Source organism: Panthera tigris, chromosome B4 (assembly GCF_018350195.1).
Source record: "Panthera tigris isolate Pti1 chromosome B4, P.tigris_Pti1_mat1.1, whole genome shotgun sequence".
In the NCBI taxonomy this organism is placed as follows: domain Eukaryota; kingdom Metazoa; phylum Chordata; class Mammalia; order Carnivora; family Felidae; genus Panthera; species Panthera tigris.
Genome location: NC_056666.1, coordinates 111,536,657 through 111,564,401, shown reverse-complemented (window position 1 = coordinate 111,564,401; position 27,745 = coordinate 111,536,657). Strand labels below are relative to the sequence as shown.

The 27,745-nt window shown below is 36.0% G+C and overlaps 1 long non-coding RNA gene across 8 annotated transcripts in view; it reads right to left on the bottom strand.

Moving 5' to 3' along the window:
- LOC107179968 overlaps positions 1–27,745 on the bottom strand; it is a 225,957-nt gene that overhangs the window by 52,313 nt on the left and 145,899 nt on the right. For 6 of the 8 annotated variants that reach the window (XR_006220121.1, XR_006220115.1, XR_006220120.1 and 3 more), the window contains one exon: positions 22,762–22,868. The exons of the other annotated variants lie outside the window; for them this stretch is intronic. This is a non-coding gene — a long non-coding RNA (uncharacterized LOC107179968). The remainder of the gene's footprint in view (positions 1–22,761; positions 22,869–27,745) is intronic. 8 annotated transcript variants of the gene reach the window in all.

Genomic DNA, 27,745 nt, shown 5'->3' with positions numbered 1-27,745 from the left:
TGAAAAGAGGCACCAGTTTCCTCAAATAGTGACTCTAGGTGATTCTTCATATAGTAAGAGTTTTACATATAAAGAGCTGCTTTTCTCCTCCCAGCAAAACTCAAACAAAACACCAACACATGTATTAAAAACTACAAATTATTTAAGCAGGCTGCTCATGGTCTCCGATGGTTCTTGAGCCTCAATTTTATTCTATGTGTTTTTCTTAAAATTTCTCTCTACATGAGAGATTGTAGTTCATCTATGCCTAATATTCATCCCCGATAACTGCCCTTGAATTACAAATATAGAAGTTATCATTAAAGCAAGAGAAAAAAAGAAGGAAAGAACAGAGGAAGAAAAGAAATAAAGAATAAAAGACCCAACAAAAGAAGAAAACAAAATCAAATTGATTAATGTACCCGTAATTCCTGCACATTGCTATACTTAAGCATTTATTGGCAGAAAAGCAAATATGCATCTTGCTTGCTTTCATCTTCCCAAAGCACAACTTAATTAATGCTGTCATATAGCTTTTGGTAACAGATTCATACTGTAACAGTCCTCCCACACCACAAGATCAATGGGCCCCTGGAAGCTACAACAGAAAGAAATTAGAACGTGCATCAAATTTGTGAAGCTCATAAAGAAAACACATTTGCCCTTCATGTATTTTTAAAGAGATTCTTGCTTCATTATATCTTGTAAATGGTTTCTCTGCTCAGTACAGCAGATAGAATTGAACTTTGGTAGTATTCCATTTTTCAGAAGCAGAGAATGCCATTCAGTTTTAATAAAGATTTTAGTGGTGATGTTATTATGTTTAGGTGCCCAGTTGGTCTATAGAGGCTTTGTAATGTCTAAGAAAGAACCTGTATATGAAATCATTTATTGTCTTATTTTCTTCTTGCCTTACTCTTTACCCTTCAAGAATTAAGTCTTGTTTCCAACTTTGAAAGATTAACTTTTGATCAGCAAAACTCATGCTTTGTTTTCAGCTTCATATTGAATTGTGTAATAGAAAAAATAAAACACAATTTAGAACAGTATTTAGGAATATGCATTCATTTAAGTCAGTTTGTCTTTAGATCATATAACTTTTAGGTGAACATACATACTAGTTCTGGAGTCATGACATGTAAGTAATTAATCTAACCCCAGGACCAAACTCCCAGTATTGATAGAACTGAGTTGTATTTAGAATACATTCTCTTAGAAGAAAACATAGGAAATAATTTCTTCTAAATCAGCCATAGAAACATTTTTCTAGATAGGTCTCCTTAGGCAAGGGAAACAAAAGCAAAAATAGACTATTGGGAGGGACTACACCAAAATGAAAAGCTTTTGCACAGCAAAGGAAACCATCAACAAAATGACAAGGCAACCTACTGAATGTGAGAAGATATTTGCAAATGACATATCCAATAAGGGGTTAATATCCAAAATATATAAAGAATTTACACAACTCAACACACACACACACACACACACACACACAACCAAATACTCTGATTTTCAAACTTGGCAAAGGATCTGAATAGACAATTTCCCAAAGAAGATATACAAATGGCCAACAAATAAAAAGATGTTCAATGTCACTAATCATCAGGGAAATGCAAATCAAAACCACAATGAGATATCATGTTATACCTGTCAGCATGGCTAGAGTAAAAGAAAAGAAATAACAGGTGTTGTCAAGGTAGTAGAAAAAAGGAACCCTCAAGCACTGTTGATGGGAATGCAAATTGGTGCAGCACTGTGGAAAACAACATGGAAATTCCTCAAAAAATTAAAAATAGAATTACTATATGACCCAGTAATTCCACTATTGGGTATTCACCCCCAAAAATGAAAACACTACTTGAAAAGATAGAAGTGCCCCTATGTTTATTACAACATTATTTACAAAGGCCAAGATATGAAAGCAACCCAAGAAACCATCAATAGCATTCATCTATCCATTCATGATAAAAAAGATGTGGTATATATACACAATGGAATATACCCAGCCATAAAAAAAAATGAGATTTGCCACTTACAACAACATGGATGGACTTATAGGGTGTAATGCTAACTGAAATAAGTCAGAAAGACAAATACCACATGACTTCACTCATACGTTAAATATAAGAAACAAAACAATCAAACAAAGAAAAAAGAGATCAATGAAAAAACACACCCTTAAATACAGAAAACGAACTGGTGGCTGCCAGAGCCAAGGTGAGTGGGGGGGAATGGGGAAATAGATACAAGGGATTAAGTGGTACAAACTTCTAGTTACAAAGTAGATAAATCACAGAGATGAAAATTACAATAAAGGGAATATGGTCAATAATATGGTAATAACTTTGGTAACAGATGATGACTATACTTGTAGTGAGCAATAAATACTATATAGAATTGTTGAATCATTATACTGTACACATGAAACTAATATAATACTGTATGTTCATAATGCTTAAATAAAAAACTGTTTTCATGCAAATTAAAAAAATGCATCTCTCTCAATCCACATGTAGTTATTTATTGCACAACATATTCCTTCTGATTGTTCACTTAGGTATTTATTATTTGCTTTTCCAACACTAAATCATTTCAAAATGATATAATTAGTTGAAAACTGATTAGCTGCAAAATTCTATTTTTTTCTATGTTAATTTTAATATTTTATAATATTGACAGCAAATATTATGTAAAAGAAGCAGATTTAACCTATGGTTTATATTCTTGGAATCTTTGAAAAAATGCTGGGCCCAATATTCTTAGATTTATTGAAAAAGTTTTTGATTTAAAAAATGCTTGAAACAGTATCAATTCTTGATATTTCAAAAGCTATTCTAAAAAGATATGATATACCTATTATGTCCAGTGGTATGAGATTTCTTGATTGGTTAGATAATCTAGCATTAGGTAAAGGTTCCTTCATATATAGTTTAATATTTTGGAGTTGCAATAACAGTCACATTATATGCTCTTTTTTTTTTCCTCTTTCTGTTGTTGTGACCACTGCCCTGTTTGTAAACCCTGGTTTCCTTACTCAATGACTAATTGTAGTGAGCTATAGGATTTTTAATAATAGATTTTAAGAGTTTGTATCTACATATTCTGCACAGACTATTAAACTAGTTTTAACTCATGCTGGCAGTATAATTTAGAAAGGAAAAGAGGTTCATTAACTTTTACTACCAATTTAAGATGAAGTGTCATTATTTCTCTTCTATTCTAAGTAATGATGCACAAACAAGATAGTTTGCTGAAGTGATTTTGGTTATTTTGAAACATTTTAAGAATTTAATATCATCAATGCATTTATAATATTTCTAGCGTCTCTGCAACACAGATGACAATATTGACTTTTTTCTACAGGGAGTTAAAAGAATCATTATTAAAAATGATCAGAAAACTGTGTGCTCTTGATTAATACTAGTTACTATTAATTTAATATATGAAAACATTTTGTCAGAGAAATGAAATTCAACTTTTTATGTTTGAGATGAATAGGCAAAATGGTATCAATAATGTAATAAAAAGTTACACTGGGTTAAAACATTGTACGATTCCATTTGTATTATTTAATTATTGCATGCAGTGAAAAATTGATGCTCAAATATCCTAATAGCTAAATTCCTCTTTTCTGAAATTGTGTGAATACATAGATAAAATTCTGATTTTTCTGAGCATAATAAAGCACATGAAGAAAAGTCTTTAAGCTATGTCTTTCTTTCACAATCATTACATATATATGTATATATATATAATGTATATATTCACACACATTATATATATATATATATATATATATATATATATATATATATACACACACACATATATATACACACACACACACATAGAAAACACAGTTCTTAATGATCTGGAATTATTCAATAGATGTATTTAAGAAATATAATAATATCAAAACTTAAAGAATATAAGTACCCATTTTATATTTTCCTATTTTGTTCACCAAATCTGTTCATATCATATCCTGACATTTCCCTCAGAGACAGTCCAGTTTCAGTGATAGTCTAAAACAACTAGAAGCATAGCAATGGAGGGGAGACTAAATTACTCTTGCCAGGATTAAAAGCTATTCAAAATCTTAGCAATAGTTTTAAATTTTAGCAGGCAAAGTTTTTACCTGTTTAATATAATTTAGGTGGAGAACAATTGTAGTATTGGTAGCATGGGCCCTCTTCACCACATATGATGCTTCTACCATCATTTTCTGTCAATTTAATTTGTTTTTTGTTAAAAGTGCTTCAAAGCACATGCACGTGTGTGTGTGTGTGTGTGTGTGTGTGTGTGTTTGCGTGTGTGTTTGTGTGTGTGTGTGCACATACATGTCAAGGATTTAGGTTAGGGGCTAGCTATTCCCAAGTATTTCATATATAGCAAAGAATGTTGGCATACCTAGACTTTTCCTGGCAGGTTTAGTTAACACGGAAGTTGCATAAAATAGAGGATGGTAGTTTGTAAAAACACATAAAATGGCAGTTAATGGATATCTGAATTACAGTTCATACCTAATCTCAACTGGAAATTCAGAGAGAAGTCTTTCTTGTGAAACCTTGGAATAAATAAAGAAGGAAAGGCTGGAGATGGTATGAAGATAAATGGCACGTACTAAACTTGATGATCCATGTTTTTACTAATGAGGGCAGCACTTGCTAATTGCAGTTCCTAAGTAATATTCTGGGCACTTTTATAAACCTTTTACACAGCAATCTCATGAGGTAATTATTTTGATTATATCCATCTTACAGCTAAGAATACTGAGACAGAGCAATTAAGTACAAGTCATCTACAATGCCTGGAACTGCCATTTTCATTCTTAAGAATAAATATTCAATAGAATGTGAATTTTACCTGTTGGTATTACACAAAGAGCTCCTTACCCATAATTCATAGCTCATTTTACATGATTTTCATAAACAGTCTTACAATTTTGTGCAGCAGACCTTGACCAGGAACACAATATCCTTTAAAAATATTGTTTCTCATGTAAAAGAAATTTAGGTTTAATTATTTTTACTTATGCCTTCTTTTTAAGGAACTCTATCTGCTAAGTTTTGAGAGCTGATGAGAAACATATTATAAGGACAAAATAAACAGAACTATTTATGAAAATGATTACAAAATAATGTTCTAGGAAGCTGTTCTTTGAGGTCTCTTGACCATTTTTTTCTGTGTTCATTAATGTATTACAAAAATTTTTTTTGAGAGGAATCATTGACTATGGAGATAATTTCACCTCACTTTTCCATTTAGTCAGCCACAAGTTCTCATTAGGAATTTCAAATTCTACAATAAAATCTTAATTATAATCTCAAATCTGCTTCATTAAGGCATAAACATATACTTATTTGAAAACAAAGAATCATTGTGGTCTACATACTTCCCAGAGAATATGTCACTATCTTGTTGATACTCACCTTTTATCAATCTTTTGAGAAAAAAAATATTATAGGAAGGTATTCTTAAAGACCAGTTCTTTTCAAAAACTGTGAAACATCCTAATGTTGTTATAATTTTATTGTTGGGAATGGCTTCATTTGAAAAATAAGATTGGTAGCTTACAATATCATCAAAGTTCAGTCTGATGTTCGTAAGACTTTAATGAATAAACATTAGCATGAGTTGGTTGATTCAGAGATGCCACTCAGTTGGCCTAGTACAGCATGAGTAATTTATGAGTGAAAAATCCCTATCATTATAGAGTTATCATTAATCAATCACTGAAATATGAAAAGAGAACAACATTGGTTATCAATGGAAACATGACTTTAAAAGGAAAAGATCATATGTACTAGAAGAATTACAAAGCAGGTAATAAAAATTTAGGAAAGCCATATTATAATTTGAAACTGATTTAAATAATAATATCCCATTAATTTAGCTACTCTTGACAATTGCTACAAATATCCATTCACATCAACAGCAACACAAGTATATACGGGGCAGATACCTCCAATTGTTCAATATTTAGCTAATACTAGATATTCAGTAAAGAACTGAATTTTGCCTGAGGTGCCAGTGTCTTGCTTAAAAAATACTTCTTGAGTCTTTTATAAATAGGGGTATCCATATGATATATCTCTGGATTAATAAGGCAAAAGGTGATTTATTCCACCACGTTGTTCTGCCTAATTCCCCTTCTTCCTGTATGACTGTGATTAAGTGCCATGCTTAAAGTCAGAACAACCATTTTGTGATCTTAATGATGAAAGTTAGCAAATACGGGTAGCAGAGCAGCTCCAAACAATCCTGACATAGTACACAAAGGAAAACCACCAAAGAGTAGAATCTTGAACAGATGATATCAACATAGGGGGCAATATCAATGGGTTCTGTCTTGCTAGATTGTGTAATACTGTGGAAAGCCTGATTCAGGGCCCTTGGTTCTTCCTTTACAAGTAGTGCAACACTTGACAGGGTAGTGTACTTCTCCTTGACTTTTATTATGTCTAAAATCAAGAAGTTTAACCTTAGTAATTTATTTTTTTTTAATTTTTTTTAACGTTTATTTATTTTTGAGACAGAGACAGAGCATGAACGGGGGAGGGTCAGAGAGAGAGAGGGAGACACAGAATCTGAAGCAGGCTCCAGGCTCTGAGCTGTCAGCACAGAGCCCGACGCGGGGCCTGAACTCACGGACCGCGAGATCATGACTTGAGCCGAAGTCGGATGCTTAACCGGTTGAGCCATCCAGTCGCCCCTCAATAATTTATTTTTAACTGAGGGGATTGAAAGGTCAGGTCAGAATTTCTAGGCTGTACTTTTATATTGCATATTTATTATTATGTTTTTATAGTTGCAAAGATAAATTATGTACACTAACTCTAGACAGCCTCTACACAAATCTGAATGCGAAATCATTCAGTCACACAGTGATTATCAGTAAAAAGCAACAAATATCCAATGGAATAGTTACCATATTCTTAGAGGTGGCATCACATTTGTAAATTTATCAAAAAAAAAAGATGTAGTGTATAGTACATTGAACCATCATTCTAACTGATTTTTAAGAAGCTTTTAAAGTTCTATCATCTTGTGATGAAGGGTAATAACACAATGTAGTTGGGAATGGAGCTGGAGAATTCTTCATTTCAGGCTCAAAGTTCTTTCTTTTGTCTAGTGTATTATGCATTTATTTACAAAAAATGTAAAAAGCACAGGCAGTTATTTACAATCGGATTCAGAAACTAATGTGAATATGTGAAAATTTGGAACTCATTCCTTACAAACTCAAATGTTTTCTCTGATTCTCATCACCTTTTAAATTTTATAGACCTGGAATGGTATAGGTTTGTTTAAGAACTCAGTAGTAGACTAATATAAAAGTTGGGACCCTGGATTCTTTATAGCTATGACCTTGCATTTCTACATGAAAGTGCTTCTTTATGTGTTTTTCAATATACTCTCAAAATTTTATCGCCCAATCTAATAACTGTCACAGAAGTCTTAGAGGAAATATGGGCGTATATAACCAGCAATCTGGAATACTGGGTTTGATTTCAGATGAGCTTCAAAAGCTCTTTAGTTCACATGTAGACATTCTGCAGAGCATGATGTGACTTTTCTCAACCTCCCAGAAACTATCCATGAAAACATACAAAAGGACTAAAATGTCAAAAAATTAAAACAGCAGAGTAAACTAAATGTAACCAAAAACTATTTAGTAAAGCCCAGAGGTCCATTCCTACCATGGAAAACATGGTGATGCATTGAAAAATTCAACCTTGGAATACTCAACACATCTGCAACCTGTGAATTAGAACATGGCAGAGAACCATCTCTCTCCCTACCGCAAAACCCTCTCCCTGAATTAAAAAAAGAAAAGAGGGAGATTGAAAAGCATACTGACCTCAGCACTCTTATTGCCCACCACCCGACCAACTGCATGACATACAAAATTGTCACCCATAGTCCCAAATGCTCAGGGGCTATTTATGCAGAGACTCTGTCCCTCCACTCCCATTAGCTTTCTTTCTACCTGGATCCCTTCAATGATACAACACCTGCAGGTGACATGGCAGGAAGTAGGATATGATGTATAGAAACACACTGTAATGTATGATGTTAAATTGCTGAAGAATAAAACATCGCCATCAGGAAAGATAGGAAGAACAACAGAAGCACCGTGTGCTTGGAGATGCAGTGTTTCCTACCTATCTTTCTTCTTGTAGGATAAGCCCTAACAGTTGGTTTTTCTTTTTTTGTAATACAAGTGTCTGACTTCAGCTTTATTGCTGAGGCATCCTCTTCAATAAATGCATTATCAGCCACACAACTATATAGATAAAGAGCCACCCCCACGTGACTCACATTATCCTTTGTTTCATAGATCTTGGTTGATTGTGATAACTGAGCATTTCAGCCTTTATTTTTGTTTTTGTTTTCCTCTCTTTTGTGTTTTAAATTCCTTCTCTTATGATTATAATTCACCAATAAAGATTGATCCTGCAAAACCTCTGGCCCCCACCCTTGACCCCAATAAAAGCAGAACCACATATGTGGCCCCAGGTGTGCTGTGTAATTCCAGGACTTGCAAGTAATAAACCATGTCTCTTTAAAGTTTTCTGGCAGTACTTGCTAAGGGCATCTTGCAATCATACCAAGAACCACAAGGGCCAGTCCAGCTACAACATTGGTTATTGATAGGCTGAAACCAACACAAAACAATTCTGTAGAAAAGGACACAGAATTTCCCAGGTCAGAGAACCTGCATGAGACGGAACCTCAGTTCACCAGCCCCACTAATAAAGCTCTACTGGATGTAACGAAGTGAATTAGAATCCTTGTGTGTCAGATCAAGATGCTTCCTGGTCTAGATCTGAGCGGGGATGTGTATAGTAAGCTAGAGTAGAACAAATACACAGTGAAGGGGATGAAAGTCTCAGCTCCATCAAGGTTTCTCAAAAAATTAAAAATAGAAATACCATATGATCCAGTAATTCTATTACTGGGTATTGAAAATGAAAACACTAATCTGAAAAGATAGATGCACCATATGTCTATTATTTGCAATAGCCAAGACATGGAAGCAACTTAAGTGCCCACTGATAGATGAATGGCTTCTTTACCCATTCATCTATCAGTGGGCACTTCAGTTGCTTATGTATAGTATAAATATACATAGTGGAATAGTACACAGCCATACAAGGATGAGATCTTACCATTTGTGGCAATATGGATGGACCTAGAGGGTATTATGCTAAGTAAAAAGGGTCAGAAAGAGAAAGAAAAATACCATATTATTTCATTTATATGTGGAAACTTAAAAAAAAATGAATAAACAAAAACCAGACTCTTAAATATGGTGGTTGCCAGAGGAGAAGTGGGTGGGGGGGGAGGGTGAAATTGACAAAGGGTGGTATGAGGTACAAACTTCCAGTTATATAGTAAATAAGTAAGTCATGTAGATGAAAGGTGTGGCATAGGGAATATAGTCTATAATATTGTAACAACCTTGTATGGTTACAGATGGTAACTATACTTATTGTGGTGAGCATTGAGTAATGTACAGAATTGCCCAATCAATATGTTGTACATCTGAAACTAATATAACATTGCATACTAACTTTATTTCAATAAATTGTTTTTTAAGAAGAAGGAAGGGGAGGAGGAGGGCGGATGGAGAAAGAAAGTCTCTGCTCCACCAAATGCTAGATTCAAACTCATCATACCCCATTCAAGGGTAGCTGAATATTCAGGAAACAAAGCAAATAAGCAAACAAATGAAATGAGGTCTTAGAAAAGGCAAGAACTGTCATGAAGCATGAGAATAAGAACTTAAGTTTGAAAACTATTTTCTGAAAGGAAGAAGGCATTCAAAACATTGATAGAGAACATCAGTTGCATGTTCTTGGAAAGATATGGAAAAGACTGGCATCTATATAAAAGAAACACGAACAACAGCAGAGACGAGGCTGAAAGTTGGTCATTCAACAAATAGTTATTGTGGGGTAGGAGATGCGCACACACACAAAATTCAATTCCAAAAATTCCAGAATTATTTTCAAAAATAAGAATTTAAAATATGTAACTGTTGTTAAAGAGCCCAATTGAGGCCACAGAAAGTCAGTTCAGAGGGATTACAAATGGAACAGACAAAATATAAAAGCAAGGGAAGAGAATGGAAACTAAGAGAAGTCTTAACCTAAATAGTGCAAAGTAAAATCAGAAAATAAACAAAAATTCTCAGATAAAATAGAGCAAATTAAAAGAGAAACCATCTCCATAGGAAAAGAAAAGGAAAAAAAGAAAGAACTGAGACTATGAAGGTAACCATGATTCCTAAAAATAGAACCAAGGCTCACATATCCTAAAAATTTCTTCTCTTAATTTCCAGACTAGTGAAGAAAATATATCCCATAAAGGGATTTTCCAACCGTATTGGTTTCTAATCTAGAAGTTACAGCTCAGCATCTCATTGCCTGTTCTCATGAACAAATGCTTAGTCATGGTTTGCTTTCTTCATTTTACAAAGAGAACAGAGACCATAAGGACCTAAAAGACAAGATTAACTAGTCAGCAACAGAGCTGAGATTACATGCCTGATTTAGAATACCAGTTTAGAAATCTTTTCAACAACATGCAATCCTTTCTTACTTGTTTACTACAAATCTGTTCAGTAAGCACTTTTGCACATGAAATCTACTTCAATTCAGCTGATTTTTTAAAATAAAAAATATAAAGGAGAATAGCACTTAACAGGCATTTGAGGAAGAAAAACAATGACTAACTTGGCCCACCTCTGTTATTTTTATTCATGACAGTTTTCCATACAGGCAGCTCGACTGTTGTTTTTTATGTCTATTGTAAATACTCAGGAAATTTCAAATGACATGTCAGATTTGTTTTAGCACTTGGACCATAGAAACTACTGGTTGAAAAATTGCGCTTGGCAATTACTTGGCAATTACTTCTGATTAATAAAGTCCTTAAAGTATGCACCATAAGATTTTTGTTATTCCCTTTGAAAAAATTACTTTTAAAGGGATATTTGATACCCTCTACTCTGAACACCAGAACGCAAGCTGATACGTTATGCAAAGTACAAACTGCCTACCACAGTTTCTTGCTAAGTAGTCATTGTTTAATAATCATGTATTTGATTCTCACTTATGTTTTAGTAGATGAAATGTCTTGTGACACAGCTAATTCATGGTTTAGAAAGTGACATCATTTAGGGGAAACCTAGGGGCAAACTAAGAAGAGCTTTTGAGAGATACTCTGTTCATATCTTCTAAAAGAATATCTTCAGCTCATTCACTGTTTTCCAGATGCAGTGAAATAATGCACCATATTTTTGCTGCCTTACATGTGTTAATAGTAACACAGTGAAACCACTGCTAATTTATTTATTGTCCATCTCTTCTATCTAATGAAAATCACGGAGCCCCCACACAGGTGATTTGCTATAGAGTTTGTCTTTGTAAAAGCAACAAATGTTAGAATCTTCGAGGAAAAAAAAAAGCACCTTTATCTCTGGTAAGAACAAGTGGAAGTTGTCAGATGTTTCATAATTTTTTTCATGAAAATTTCTGCTCTATTCAAAGCCGACTTTCTCATTCTAACAAAAGAGAATCAGCATGCGTTGATATGTATTAATAGCAATAATACAATATAAGGACAATTGGATAGGTTTTCTACTTGGTTCCTACTGCCTCATTCCTTACTTTGGTTTTTTTCTTTGGTTTCCCATTTTTTAAAAAGAGGATTTTTGCAAAGTAAATAGAAAAGAACAATTGTTGAAAGATTTGCAGCCAATATTTTCACTCTAGTGTGTTTTTTTAAGTTTCTCATAATACTTTGTTTTAATAATCCTGGACAATCAAAAACTTGAAAATAAAACATCTTTAAAGAGTGAAGATGATACAAAAATTTCTTCCATGATAAGTTAATTTTTAAAAGCAGATTTTAGATGATTAAGTATAGCGTGCTCCCATTTTATAAAATAAGAAACTCCCCCACCCCACATAAACAAACACATATATGCATTTGTTTGCATACATATACATTTGGTTATGCATATAAGATCTATATATAGGTCACTTTTCTACTCTCACCTACAAGTCAACATATTCACCTAGTTTTCTTTCCTCTTACCTGGTTCCACATTCTTGTTTTCCTTCGCTGGTTTCTCTTCAGTCCTCTAAATTTCTAATTCAGCCAAAGATTCATTCTAAAATCTATTCTCATCTCATCTACAACAACTTCCTTGGTGATTTCGTCTACTCTTTATCTTAAATATATCTATATGCCGATGACCCCAGGCTGATATCTTTATTCTGGATCTCTTCCCTGACTCCAAACTCATATCCAACTGCCTACTATTTCACTGCATGTCTAAAATTAAACTACTGATGTTTTAAACCATACCAAATTTTTCCAACAGTCCCTCCATCTCACTTTATGACAACTGTGTCTTTCTGGTTCCTTAGGGTTAAAAACTGGGAGGCATCCATGAGGTGCCTGGGTGTCTCAGTCGGATGAATGTCCGACTCGATGTCGGCTCAGGTCATGATCGTATGATTTGTGGGTTCAAGCCCCGCATTGGGCTCTGTGCTGACAACATGGAGCCTGCTTGGAATTCTCTGTCTTCCATTCTCTCTGCCCCTCCCTCTTCGTGCTCTCTCTCTCTCTTTTTCAAAAATAAATAAACTTTTAAAAATTGGGTGACATCCTTGAATCTCTTCTTTGTTCCATACCCCACATCTAAACCATTGCTGGTCTTACCTTCAAATCATACTGAAAATTGAATTACAGTCGTCCCTTGTTGTTATCTGTTGTTTTGCTCTCTGCAGTGTCTGTTACCCACAGTCAACCACAGTTTGGAAGCAGATGATCCTCCTGACGAATCATCAGAAGTTCAATAGTAGCCTAATGGTACCTCACAGTGCCTGCATCATTCAACTCATGTCATCTCCTCATGTGGCATTGTAACATCTCACCTTATCACAAGAAGAGTGAGTACAGTACATTAAGATATTCAGAGAAAGAGACAGAAAGATCACATTCATATAACTTTTATTATTGTATATTGCCATAATCATTCTATTTTGTTATCAGTTGTTGTTAATCTTTTACTGTGTCCAATTTATAAATTAAACTTTATCATAGGTGTTTTATGTATAGGAAAAAAAAACAGTATACATAGGGTTCAGGACTATCTGGGGTTTGGGACATCCACAGGGGTCTTGGAACAAATCCCCCATGGATACAGAGGCAGGGGACTACTGTCCTAGGATTTCTAGGACTACAGTGGTACAAACCTATTTCTGAATTATTGGAAGTCTTTGTTGTCTTCCTGAGTCACACTTTACCCCTTCAGTCTTTTTTTCAACACAACCAGCATGACCCTTTATAGCCAGACTTTTTTGTCACTCTTTTTTTTTAAAAAAATCCCCCCGTGTTGTTGTTTTTTTTCCTTCTGCCTCAGAGCAAAAAATCAAAGTACTTCCTATGACATGTATCCTTGCCCCCTCCCCAACCCCATACCACCTGGTAATAATATCACTTCCTTTTTTATCTTTCTTTCCACTTCATTCACACAAATCTTCTTACTGTTTATAAGCCTCTAGTCACACCCTCAGTTCAGATTTTTTGCTCTTGTTATTCTATCTGCCTGGAATGTTCTTTTTCAGAGATCTGCGTGGCTTGACTTATCAATTCCTCCATAAAGTTTTCCCAGCCACCCAATCTAAGATTTCAATACGTACTCCCCTAACACTTCCTATCTCCATGCTAATGTCACTTTTCTCCTTACCACTTATCATTATATTTTTTCACTTAATTTTTTATGTACGTTTTTCAATCAAACTATAAGCTTCATAAAGGAAGATAATTTTGTTGTTGTTCTCTCCTATGTCCTGGGTGCCTACAATAGTTCCTGGCACATGAGAGGCATTCAGTAAATACTAATAATCATTCTATCCAGGAAATAGATTGGAAAATGTGAAGTGGGAAATTTTTAGTCCCTTTTACATCTTTTTACTTTATTTTCCATATATGTTTCAAAAATAGTATGATGCAAAATTTCTCTGTGGTAAAATTGGAAGTCCTAACATTTTTTCTCACTGGTAGACAATTTCAAAATTTAAGTTCTAAATACTTGTCAGATCATGTTCATATAGATCTCCAAATAGGAAGCATTGCTAATTGTTTCCATAGGTAAAACCAATGACTTATTATTATAACTCAGGACAACTTGGCAACCATGATGATTTATTTATCCTAGGCTAAGGAGGTTTCAGGCTGGCTTTCATTTCAGGCCCATCTGTAAGTGAAGATTCCATCAGAGGACCTAGGCAGCAAGAAGGCTGTATAGGAAGGACCTCCAAAAACAGCCACAGGGTGATTCCCAACCCCAAGTAGTCATTGACATGCACATTTTGAAGGGATGCTAGATATTTTATATATCTCAAGTCCAGAGAAGATATAATGCATGCCAAAATTTACATAAAAATTAGCCAACTCAGCTGGGATTAGACTGGAAACCTCCTGATATCATAGGTGAGTGTTTTTTCTTCCATGATTCTACTTACTAAGCATCAAATTAAAGCCCAATTTTAGAGTAGATTTTATGTTTGCCCATCACATCAGTACATACCTTGCCATTCCCTTCAAGTTAGAGCATTTATGTTATTTCTCTGGGGGAGTGGGGTGGATGGCTTTCATTTAACTGTCTGTATTTCTCTGCCTTGTAACACATAAAAGGGATTGCTGAAAAAATAAATAAAACCACTGAAAGCAACTAAAAGTAATGAAAAAGTTATGAAAAAAAGTAATGAAAAGTTCTGCTCTAAATTTCAACCTTTTAAATCAAAGTTTTTACATTAGTTTTTGAATGTTTAAAAAATGTTGACACTGTAAAAAGTTTTTTTAATCAAAAGACTTTGGATAAAAAATTGAGTAGAGATCAAATGTGTTCACAGGTGCATCCCTCATCATCCTTTCTTTTTTGGTTTTACTAGTCAGAAAGATTTATATGCAAGAATTTACTCTGAGAAAAATCGGTGTTGGGGAAGGGGAAGGGAGAGGCAGGCACCTCTTTGCTTAACTGGTCATTGGTGCAGTCCTCTATTAGCTGTTGGTGTTTTTGCTGATAACCAGTGACTGGTCATGGATAGCTCTACATAGCAGGTGAACTGGTTCTTATTAGGACACATGAGATTCTAATGATGTCACACTCTCCTGAGGTGACCACCAGTCTCTCTTACTACCTCATCTACCTGGCTTTATCACCTTTTCCTTCACATTTTCACCCAGGAGAAATCAGTTCAATGTGAAACACAAGGGTAGTAGGCACCCACACTGCAGAAGGTAGAAGGTAAAGTAGGCACCCACACTGTAACATATGCATATTAATGCCTTGCATCTCTCTGAGTTTTATACAATACCTTAATTGGCTGTTCCTCAAAATATTCCATTGCCAATCATTCTGTGGAGGGAGACCCTTGGTACTACAAAACTCTTCCTCTAACCCCCTGAGCATAGTTGTCTTCAAGACTTATTTGCTCCCCATCATAGCCTAGTTTCAGCAATAAAGCCTAAAACCTCCAAATCAGCAGAAGATGCTGTTGATTCCATCAGAGAGAAGTATCCTCAGTGGTAGTCAATTGTTCAAGTATTTATGGTGAGTACTTTGAGGCTGCTAGGAGAATTTCTCTGCAAACCCCTTTTGGGACTTTCAATGGACTGTTGACCATGACCATAGACTAATCACATAGACTAATCGCAGTGTTTGGGTTGTTTCAAACTAACTATGCCTAGAACATCAAAGCTGGCTTCTCTGTCTATTCTTTGCATTTTTATTATTCTCAACTACCAACCAAAATGCAAAGTCAACTAGTCATCTATACTGTATTATGTGCAGACACTCTTCTAGGCATTGTGTATACAGAAGTAACACAAGAGTACACGGAACTATTACACATTATAGTAATAAACTGTAGCTAGTGTATTAAGAAATCTCTAATCTAGGTGCAATCTATGTTTTCTCTTGAATTCATTTTTTTTGTGTGTCTTAAAGGGAAGAGTCCATAATTCTCTGATACTTGTTGTTTAATAAATGTTAGCTTCTCCATGTTTAAAACTCCAGTCTCAAGGCGCCTGGGTGGCTCAGTCGGTTAAGTGTCCAACTTTGGCTCAGGTCATGATCTCGTGGTCCGTGGGTTCGAGCCCCGCGCCGGGCTCTGTGCTGACAGCTCAGAGCCTGGAGCCTGCTTCGGATTCTATGTCTCCCCCTCTCTCTCTGACCCTCCCCTGTTCATGCTCTCTCTCTCTGTCTCAAAAATAAATAAATGTTAAAAAAATTAAACAAAAATAAAACTCCAGTCTCATACCTGATTCACAGCCTTACAGCTCTCTTTTTCACCTATAGGCAGTTGTTGGAAGCAGCAAGGAGTGAGAGACAAGAAGACACATGTCTCTTTTTGCAACTTTTGTTGTCACTTTTTTTTTTTTTTTTTTTTTGCAAATGCTTTGTTGTGGCTGGTACCTTTTACATGGCAAGTATCCATATTCTGCCACTCATGTCAGGCCCTGGTATGAGATTTTCACAGGACATCCTGAGATTTTTGACCATAGACCCTCATAATGTGGGAGATTATTCTACCTCTTTTGTTGCCTCTGCTCCCTTTACCAGTGGTACACTCCATGGCCTCCCCTGGCCATTGTCCCATGGTTGGATACAAGCAAAACAGCTAAAGCCCATCTACCTTATGAGGTGTCTACTCATGGGAAACATTCACATACCTGCCTCAACTATCAGTAGGATCACAGATGAGTCCAATGTTATTTGTTCTCTCTTCTTATGAAGTCATTGCCATCTTTAGTTAGGCACATTGACACAACAGCCTTGAGTAGATACACAGTGGGGAATGGAACGCGGATACTTCTTTCTTGCAGACACACCAAATTTCTAACCTTTATCATACTTGGCTTTGGGGGAGGGATGAATAAGAGCCTCCTCCCTCTCTGTTCCCCACCCATTTCTATAGATTCTTTATGGGGTGGTTGTATATATTATGGTACTGAGAGTAGGGCCAGTTTTGTTTCCTCTGAATAAACCTTGAAGAGGATTGTGTGGTCTCATTGTAGATTTTTTTTACATTGATATTTCTTAACAAAGAAAAATATATAAAGATATTTAATATTTCCTGTTTTCAAGTGCAAACAAGTTGCCAACTCTAGCCTAAATCCCAATCAACATTCTATAGCAACCCAACAATAAATGGCAAATATCAGATAAAATACATATGAAAATGAAGCTAGGTTATGTCAGCGCTGTCAGACTGAGAAGTTATAAAAGCTCTCGTTGAGAACACATTTAACTGACACCCAAATGACCAGATGGACCAATGATAGAGAGATCTCAGGGGAGGAAGGCAAAGATAATTATAAGCAGAGGTAATAACTAGTGAGAAAGTAAAAACTTCCAAGATTGAGTATTAATCTAGCATATATGAACAGAAGAAAAAAAATCAGTGTGACTGTAGCAAAATTTCAGAGCAGAAGGATAGGAAATTGGTTGAAGAGGTAGACAAAGAGAGGCAATGGTGGCTTAAATTAGGGTTATAGAGTTTACTACATTGAATTGTGACATAGTTCAAAGTATACTTAAAAAATTGCCGATGGATTAGATGTAGGTACAAACAGCAAGAGAAAAAGGAAAATTAAAAAAAAAAGTCCTTGGTTTTTTACTTCAACAGCCATAAGGATGATGATGCAACCTACTGAAATGACAAGACTAGGGGCAAAATAGATTGTTCTTGCTGTTTGTATTAGTTGGATAGGGCTGCCGTGTCAAAGTAGCACAGACTTGGCAGCTTGAACAGAAACATATGTGCACAGTTCTGGAGGCTGGACGTCTGAGCCCAAGGGGTCAGCAAGGTTTGTTTCTTGTGAGGCCTCTCTCCTTGGCTGGTAGATGGGCATTTCTTCCTGTGTCATTGCAGCCTTCCAACTGCACGTGTCTGTGACCAATGTTCTTTTCTCTTGTAAGGTCATCAGTCATATTGGACTGGAGCCCACTCTAATGACAAGTATAATTTAATCATCTATTTAAGGACCATATCTCCAAATGTAATTACATTCTGAAGTACTAGGGGATGGGATTTTAACATCCAAATTTTTAGGGGACATAATTCAGTTCATAATGTTGTTATTAATATGTAAGTATTTGGTGGGAGAAAATGAAAGAAAATCAAGAGCTCTGTTTTGAAAATGACTTTAGAACATTTAAAAAGAGATAAGGCAGGGGTGCCTGGCTGGCTCAGTCGGTACAGTGTGCAGCTCCTGATATCGGGTCATGAGTTTAAGCCCCACAATGGGTGTAGAGATTGCTTAAAAATAAAATATTTTTATTTTATTTTTTTTTATGTTCATTTATTTTTGAGACAGAGAGAGACAGAGCATGAACGGTAGAAGGGCAGAGAGAGAGGGAGACACAGAATCTGAAGCAGGCTCCAGGCTCTGAGCTGTCAGCACTGAGCCTGACACGGGGGTCGAACTCACAGACCCTGAGATCATGACCTGAGCCGAAGTCAGAAGCTCAACCAACTGAGCCACCCAGGCACCCCTAAAATATTTTTAAAGAAGAGAGAGAGAGGGCAGTCATTGTAAATGGATGCTTCATACATCTTATACTAGCATTGGCTTTCCTCTATTTCACCAAGTGCCTCTTGATAACATAACCCCCTTTTCATGGAAATGTGTTTTTTTTTTAATGTTTATTTATTTTTGAGAGAGAGAGAGAGAGTGACAGCAGGGGAGGGGCAGAGAGAGGGAGACACAGGATCCAAAGCAGGCTCCAGGCTCTGAGCTGTCAGCACAGAGCCCAACGTGAAGCTCACAAGCCATGACATCATGACCTGAGCTGAAGTCTGATGCTCAAGCGACTGAGCCCCCCAGGCGCCCCATGAAAAAATTTTTATATACAGTTTGTGCCCACGGTCTAACCTCACCTCCATGCTGATGCCTTCTTCTGTTTTTGGTTCATAAGTTTTCTCTCTTGAGACCTGTTGACACCTGTTTGTTAACTCCTCTCCCCACTTGAACGACTTCCATCACCTGGGTGTGACTTCAACACAGATGGGGAGAAGCCTCCCAACATAATAGTCTCCTTACTCCTAAATGTTTTGGACTATCGCAACCTTAAACTCTACCTCACTTTACCCTTCTCTCAAATTACCACAGCTTTCAAGTACTCAGCGGAGAGTCATTGGCACGTATGATGTATCATCCTCCTGAGAAGTGCTGAGAATATACAAAGATCGGTAATACTCACTCTCTGCTCTCAAAGCGTTTGGGTCTTGAGAAGGAAGAAAAGAAGTAAAAAATTGTCTTATACGATATATTTGTTATTTATTTATTTACTCAACAAAAATTAAACAATACTAGCTAACATTCCTGAGGGCTATCATTGCTTTACATGCTTAACAAGGATTAACTCATTTAATCCTCACAAAAATCCTATGAGGTAGGACCTCTCATCATCCCTGTTTTTACAACTGAAAACAAACAAACTGAAAACAAACTGAAATACTCACTGAAAAAAGTGAGTATTAAGAGGTCAAAGAAGTTGGCCAAAGTTACACAGCCTGTAAGTATCAAAGCTGGGATTTGAACCTAAGTAGTCTGGATCCAGAGTCCATTCAATCACTACACCACGCTGTCTTTTCTGTAAATACAATTGCACAGTGACTCTAAATTGACATCCTTGAAATGATACCTATGTTCTGATGATGCCTAGAAAAAGAAATGGCAACTCTGCTATGTAGTCAGGCTAGTGTAGGGTGCAGAGTGAGCCACTCGTTGGCCTGACAATTTGGCAGCCAGCCATGCCCTGGCCTTCTCAGAGAGACAAAGAGGAGTTTGGGCACCAGAAGGTTAGGATTTTGCTAATGGTGTCGGAAAAACATGCAATAAACTTTACTGGAACTTTAGCGAATCCACCACCTTCTCAAGAGCTCTCTTTTATTTATCATGGCCATGCGGGACTTGCCCCGGAAGTGTTTAATGCACCTGACTGAGGGTAAATGGAGCAAGAATACTAGGAAGGAAAAGCCAGAAGAGGGATGGAGCCTGCCATTCCTGATAACAGAACAGGTGCAACCACAGCACTGTTCCTTTTGCCTCCCAATTAAAATAGATCCCATTTCTCTGCAAGGAAAACTCCTGCTCTGACTCTATACTGCTTGGATTCAGCAGCCACATTTGAAGTGAAAACTAAATTTGGAAGCTCTTCAGAAAAAAGAAATTGGACACAGTCCAAGGACAGTCAGAAAGTGAATGAACATCTTTTTGAAAATTTTGTTGATGATGGAAAAGCTGGCACAGGAAATGAGGCAGCAAACCTATCTCTTGTAACAGGGAATCAAATGTGCACGACAACATTCTTGGTTTTATAATGGATTATTTGTGTCTTTACTCTTAGTGCTTTCAGGGAATACATTTACTGAGAGATAATCACCTTTGTATCTCTACACTAGGCACTATGGGAATAGGAATGGGTTTAGATCTTAGGTATTCATTTGGGGCAGAATCGCTGTGGAGGAGAAGGCATGTGACTCATGCCTTGAAAGAGGAAGAATATTTGGCTAAGTGACAAAGTACACACTTTAAGAGAGGATACAACATGAACGAAGGCACTGAGAAAAGAATAAGTCAATACTAAGTACACGGAAGAGTCTTGTCTGTTTCATTCAGAGAGAGTTCGGAGGACATTTAAGGATTATTGGCATATTGTGAAGTTTGTAGCATATAGTGGAAGGTTAAGAACACTAGTTCTGAATCACATAACCTTGGATATGGCTCAGTTTTGCGACACAGAAGCAGTAAGACTCAAGCCAAGTCGGGTTACCTCTCATAATCTCAATCCCCCCCCCTTTTTTTTTACCTCAGTGAATTAAATGAAATAATGTAATTCATTTGGCACAATACTTTGGAAGACATTTGCTTTTATTGTTTTCACCCTCATTATTATTATTCTAAAAGTAGCAAAAGAGCTGATATGTAGGAAGACCTTGAATGATGTATGAGGCTGGCTTTGATAGTGCTAGATTCTTGATCAGTGCTAGATTCTTGAGCATAGTAAAGCACTTCTGAATAAAGTGATAAGGTTTCATCTGATAGCACACTGAAACTAAATTAGAAAAGAATAAGAATATATGGCTTCGACCTCTTGTCAGGGATATGAATCTTCATAAAGATAGGCTCCCTAATTAAAGAATGAAAAAAAAACCCTCTTGTTTTTTAAGAAATACTCTGTGTAAAAGTACTAAGGATGTGATGTTCAAAGTGGTGACTACAGCTAACACTGCTGTATGATAGGAAAGTTGTGAAGAGAGTGGATCCTAAGAGTTCTCATTACCAAGAGATTATTTTTCCCTTTATTATTTTCTTTCTTTTCTTTTTATTGTACCTAAATGAAAAAATGTATGTAGGCTGAACCAATGGTGGTATTCATGTCGCAACATTTGTAAATCAAGTCATCATGCTGTACGCCTTAAACTTATACGGTGATGTGATATATGTCAATTATTTCTCAATAAAACTGGAAAGAAATCCAATGTTTCAATAATCTAGACACTTAAACTGCTCCTCTTTTCCTTTTTTCTGACTGTTTGGGGCCATCTTATTAATTATACACATATTCAAAGGCACAAAGAAGGGGCTTGGGAAGGAGGTAGAAAACAAATTAGATTTTTCTACTTGCCTGGAGAAGTGTAACACTATTGACCAACTCAGGACATCTTTGTGGCTCTCATTGTTTCTTAATACTCCCTTTTCCCTGAAAGTATTTTATGGATTACTCCCCCATGCTTTGGAGGAAGGGTCAGTGAAGGAAATAACCACACAATGGATAATTGTGCAATTTCAGAGCACAACTCTCTGGTACATATTAAATATTTTGTATTTAATTAGTAGTTTAATAGATCAAATTGCATATTATTCTAATTATGCAAAGCTGCACTGAAAATAAATGATGCATGTACCTCATTCTTTTTATAAGAACACTACTAATTACTAAATAATGGTTTAATGATTTGCAACTGGGTTAACCACATACATGGCATATTTTAATATACCAATTTTATATCAGTCCAAGCCAGTAAATAATCAAAGATAATCTTCAAATGCATATATTTAATACAGATCCATAATCTCCACCAGTTGGAAAATAGGATTGCCTGATTTACACTCACGTTTAGTTAAAAAAAATCCTGTTACTACTAGAGTAACTAAATTTTCTTTAGCCAATTCAAATTTTCTTTGCATTTTTTCTTGTCTTAAATGTTGATTCTTTATTTGCAAATGTGAAAAGTCATCATATCATGAAATTATTTGAGTAGGAACTTTATACATGTTTTCTGCTGGTTGTGAAAAAATTAATCAAGCCTCTAGCCTAATTTAAATGAATCTATTTGTATTACTATAATGGCATATCAATCAGGCAGGATAGCAGCTTAATTTTTTCTTAGTAATTCATTTATTTGTATAAGATTTATACTCAAATTCATGCTGTTGAGAGTCATTGTCATTGTCAGTCTTATCGAAGATTTCCTTCAATATTCCTTGCAATCTTATTGGTGTCACATTTTGAGTACACATTCCAGTTCTATCATTCAAAAATTTTACTACATTTTGGTTTGCACAGATGGAGTAAAAAAAAAAGTAACTAAGACAGTGGTTAAAAAATAAAACATTTCTGTTTCTTCAAGAGATTTTAAAAGATTAGAGAATACAAAGACTAGTAACGATTTTTCTTACCTTTCTCCACTCAGCAGTGTGACATTGGGCATTTACACTCCTACATGGCATCAGTATAGAATGCGAGCATCTCTTTGAAATCAGATATTTCTGTGGCCTGTCAGATTCTAGGGAGGTTGAAAAAAAGAGCTGGCTGGGTGAAATGAACATAGTGGGGAATTATGGGAAATGTAGTAAGAAACAGTAACATAATAGCAGGGGTAAAAGTAAAGGGGAGAAACAAAAACGTTTGAAATGTAGAGATCCTGATATACGAACTGACTTGTCTGTACCATTGAAGTGCTCACCCAGGAGAGTCAAATAACAGGAAACATAGCAGAAGACTATAAAATTATTAGGACATCTTTGTGGCTCTCATTGTCATGTGACATGACAGTGTCTCATGCCACTGTCACCATGCTTGTAAACACAATACCTTGGGAACTGGATTTGAATATGTTTGTGCATCAGCCTGGAATATTTAAACAGCCTGATATAAAACTAAAACACCCTAAAGTACTGATTCAGCTTTGTCCGTCTTGCAAGGAGCACTTCAGAGGGCATTAAAATCTCTCATGGTCTCCGTTTCAAACTCAAAGTGTGTTTTGTTATATTTAAAGCCAACATGTTAAAACTGATATGTCATGTAATCACCTGATTTCTGGCTTTTCTTAGAAATTGGTGACATTTAACAATACGTAACCACATCTTCTTGTTGCCACAACAGATCAGAAGAGAGGCATATCTCTGGGCCAGAGAATGTCTTTCCCACAGTACACATTGTTCTATCTTGTCCCCTGATACTATGACCAACTATTGACCGGGGTTTGTCATCAACCTTATAGCTTATCTTACAGCTTTTTTTTTTTTAATACTAAAAAAACTTTCCTTTCCTTTCCTTTCCTTTCCTTTCCTTTCCTGCCCTGTCCTTCTCTGCCCTGTCTTTCTCTGCCCTTCCCTGTTACACGTTGTCACTTTCTTGGCAACGTACCAGGAATTTGAATTTGTGACATGGGCTTTTTTGGCTCCCCATTATCCATGGTCCATGATTAAACTACTCAGCCTGACATACGTTTAATGTTCTCTGATTGTTTCACACTCATTCATGCCTGTCATGGTGCTAACATGCTGAAGCAGTGGTGGTGGCATTTGTGCGGGGCATATAAGGGTACAAAAGGCACGGTCCCTGCTCTCAAGGATCCCAGAATATATGAGGACAGAGAGATTTCCTGGAATTTTGTGATAAGTGCTCTAAAGGAGCGTTTTCATAAAATACTGTTATAGAAATACACAGGAGAGCAGTATCAACTCACCCTCAGGCTAGGAGCTCTGGGAAACGTTGGACAGAGAAGACACCAGGACTATACTCTGAAGAGTGTATGAAGAGTGCAGACACATTTAATGTTCGTGAAAACAATAATAATGCTCACAGTCCTTTGATACTTCCTTTTTTTTGAAACGAATCCTTTTCCTTGTTGTGGAAGAACCAGACCCTCTGCTCTCCATCCTCATCTTCAGGGTAAAATGTCCGGAGGTTCAGCATGGCTTTAACCTTCCCTTTGTTTTCCAAGAGCCCTCAATACTCAAAAAGGCTCTATGATCCTCCACTGATTTTAGTTTAGTTATCGGATGGGTAAAATGTTCTTGTGTTGGGCAATCTGGAACAATTTACAATTTGCATGAGTATATGTTTTCTGAGTTCTGGATGAATGCCTTGAATAATTTGGTGTGTGTGTGTGTGTGTCTGTGTTTAGAGGATACAAAAATAAACAGTGATGGGACATGTTCCGAACTCTTAGGATAATTTGAGATTTCACAACACTGACATTGTAAAATCATTTCCTACCATACAGAGTTATCATTAATTAAGATCTTTTATTGTAGAATTAAACAGTATGCTTTCCCTTACATTCTATTTTTCTGAGGTAACTCAAGAATGATTTTTTATCTTTAGTATAAAGGACAGGACAGAACTAATGCTCCTTGGTTTATTTTGGTTTTAAATGATCTATTTATAAATCCCAGAAAAACTGGTGTTTATAAAGATAATTGACAGAAGATGAATGGCCAACATTAGAATCTGTAGCAGGACTGGCCAAAGTACAATGCATAGCCTGGGAGATGGATTTGTTGCTTTTTGAGATGAAGCGAACACTTTGTCAAAGTGTAGAATTATTTATTATATTTGACCAAGCATTGAATTATTAAATTCATTATTTTAAAAGGCATAGTATAATCTTTATATTATGCTTATTCTGAAATAATCAAATAGGATTAAGGAAATATGTTTTTCAAGTCTTCAAAGACATATATGAAGATATATATATGTGTGTGTGTGTATACAGTGTATACATTGTACACATACACACATATACACACCCCACACGTATATATGTAATTTTGTGGGGGAGTTTTGTCTATTAGAAAAAAAACCCTCACATGCACTGTATAAGTTGTCTCCTTAACAGCAAACCACAAAATAAATAGTTTCCCCAAATATCCCTAAATTCAGGTATCTTTATACTTTTTCTTCTCCCTTGACATATTAGGAAAAGGTATCAAGTTATATTTAATAAATTCTCAATACCTAATCTCTAAACAATATTTATTTAAATATCCAGGCTTCTTAAGCTATGCATTTGTGTCTCATTTTCCCCATATTTTAACTTAATTCAATGGCGCTAATTAGTGAAAATTGATGTCCTCTTTGTGAGGCGCAAGTACAACTAATGTACTTGGTCCCAAATCATAATTTCAAAGCTATCAATCAATATATTGGAAGAAGAAGCCTTGGCTTTACCATTTTGAAGTAGGACCAAAACTTAATGGAGGAAGATTGAGTGCACTTTCCACTCAATGTTGGGCTGCTTTTTAAAATACAGTTCATAATTGGCACCAATGATTTTAGAATTCAGAGAAAAACAGGAAATTCCATTTAGATTGCTGCCCACATTCTTCTGTTGTTCCAATTGAATTTCTTTCTATTGTTTTGTATTATCATGGTTACACTCTTGATCCCACTGTGTGGTAGAAATGCACATCTTTTAAGAGTCTATTGTTAGAATGTGAAACAGCCTTGTTTGTGAGACATTATTAGTTACTTGAATGAGCACAGAGTTGTAGCTGAGGTTATAAGCAGAAATCTATTGTACAAGATAGTTATGGGCTACAAGAAACTGACTTGGTTTAAGAGATTAATTGCAGAAAACTTAGGTGGGCTTCTCTGGGCTTATAACAGAGTGCCCAAGAATGATACAAAGCTCATGTGGGGCCAGGGTATTCAATCATATGGGCAGAGTACAAAAGTGGGGAATGTAACAGAGCAATGATTATTATCTTGTAACCAGGCTACACAAAACCAAACTCAAGCTGGTGGACTAGGGAAGGGCCATGGAAGTGAATGCCAAGACATAAATAGGGTAAAAGGGACACAGGCAAAGGAATGAGTTTCAAGGTATGTTTTTGCTTAGGAACAGTTTACTCATTTAACACATATTTATAGATGATTACTATGTGCCAAGTATCTCTTAGAGCTGGAGATGAAAATGAGTAAGACACAGCCCTTGTTTTCAAAGATCTCATAGTTCAATGAATTATTTAGGCACTTGCACAGATTGTTGTGCATGATGAAGTAAATCACTAATTAATAGAGGTACCAGAGATTCTGTAAGTGTTGATGAGACACAGCTAATTCATCCTGAGGGGTTATGGGGTAGGGACATGAAACACATTCCAGATTAAGAAACTGAATGAGCAAAGACACTGCATGGTATATTCAGGGTGGCAGAAGTGAAAAACCGTGGCACAAAATGAAAATGTATACCCAGAATTGATGCTGGTGACATAGGCAGCTGTCAAGTCAAGGGGATTATTTTTCCATTCTCTGATATTTCTATTTCCACTTTGTACATGATGGGAAGTTACTGAAAAGATTTAATTGGAAGAATCTTATAGGTAAAACTTTCATGTTACTTTGAGTATGTCTGCAGCTGTGTGGGTGATGGATAAGAAGGGTTAAACCGGAAGACAGTTTGGAGGTTATTGCAGTGGTTCTCTTGAGAAATGATGAGACCGGACTCATGAGAATGGGCTTAGCTGGGTAAAGAATAGAGGAGGTAACAGTCTTGAGATTTATTTAGGAAGTAAAGGAGGAAGAAACAATTTGCCATGCAGAGATAATACTGTGTGTTCAGCATACCCCGTTTCTTTTTCTAGCCTTGTTGCAATTCAGGACGCCTTATTTATTGACCAGTGGGATATAGTTAGAATTACCATTTGCTATCTCTGGTCCTAGCTCATAAAAACCTCTGTAATCTTGCAGTTATTCCTTTCACTCCTTTGGATGCATAGAGTTCTAAGAAGTGCTCCGAGACCCCAAGGGAGGGCATGGCCCTTGGTAGAAGGAATCTGCATCCAAGAAAAAATGCCTCACTACTGCTACTGACCTGTGTTGGGCTGTATTGTATTTACTCAGGCATTTGTTTCTTATAACAATGATATACCTTACATAAGTGAAAAAAAAATGAGCCAAAGTGAACACGTTTAGATGGGAAAGTATCATTTCAGTTTTGGCATGATGAATTTGAGGTGATTATGAAGTGATTATCAAAAAGGTAAAACCCTAAGTAGATAAGGTCACTAAGGAGAATGGTTGACTAAAGAAAAGAGTAAATAAAGAATGAAATTCTGGGAAGACAAAAAGTTAGGAGGCAAAAATATAAGAAAAAAAAGGAGCTGAAGCTGGAGAGTCAAGGTCAAATCAGGAAAGACTTGACTTTCCCTTTTAAGGTGTTAGAACTTTACTTTTTATTATTTAAATAGAAGTTACTTAACATATAGCATAGTACTGATTTCAGGAGTAGAATTTAATGATTCATCACCTGCATACAATACCCAGTGCTCATCACAAGTCCCCTCCTTAATGCCCAGCGCCCATTTAGCCCATCTCCCCACCCACCTACCCTGCAGCAACCCTCAGTTTATTCTCTATATTTAAGAGTATCTT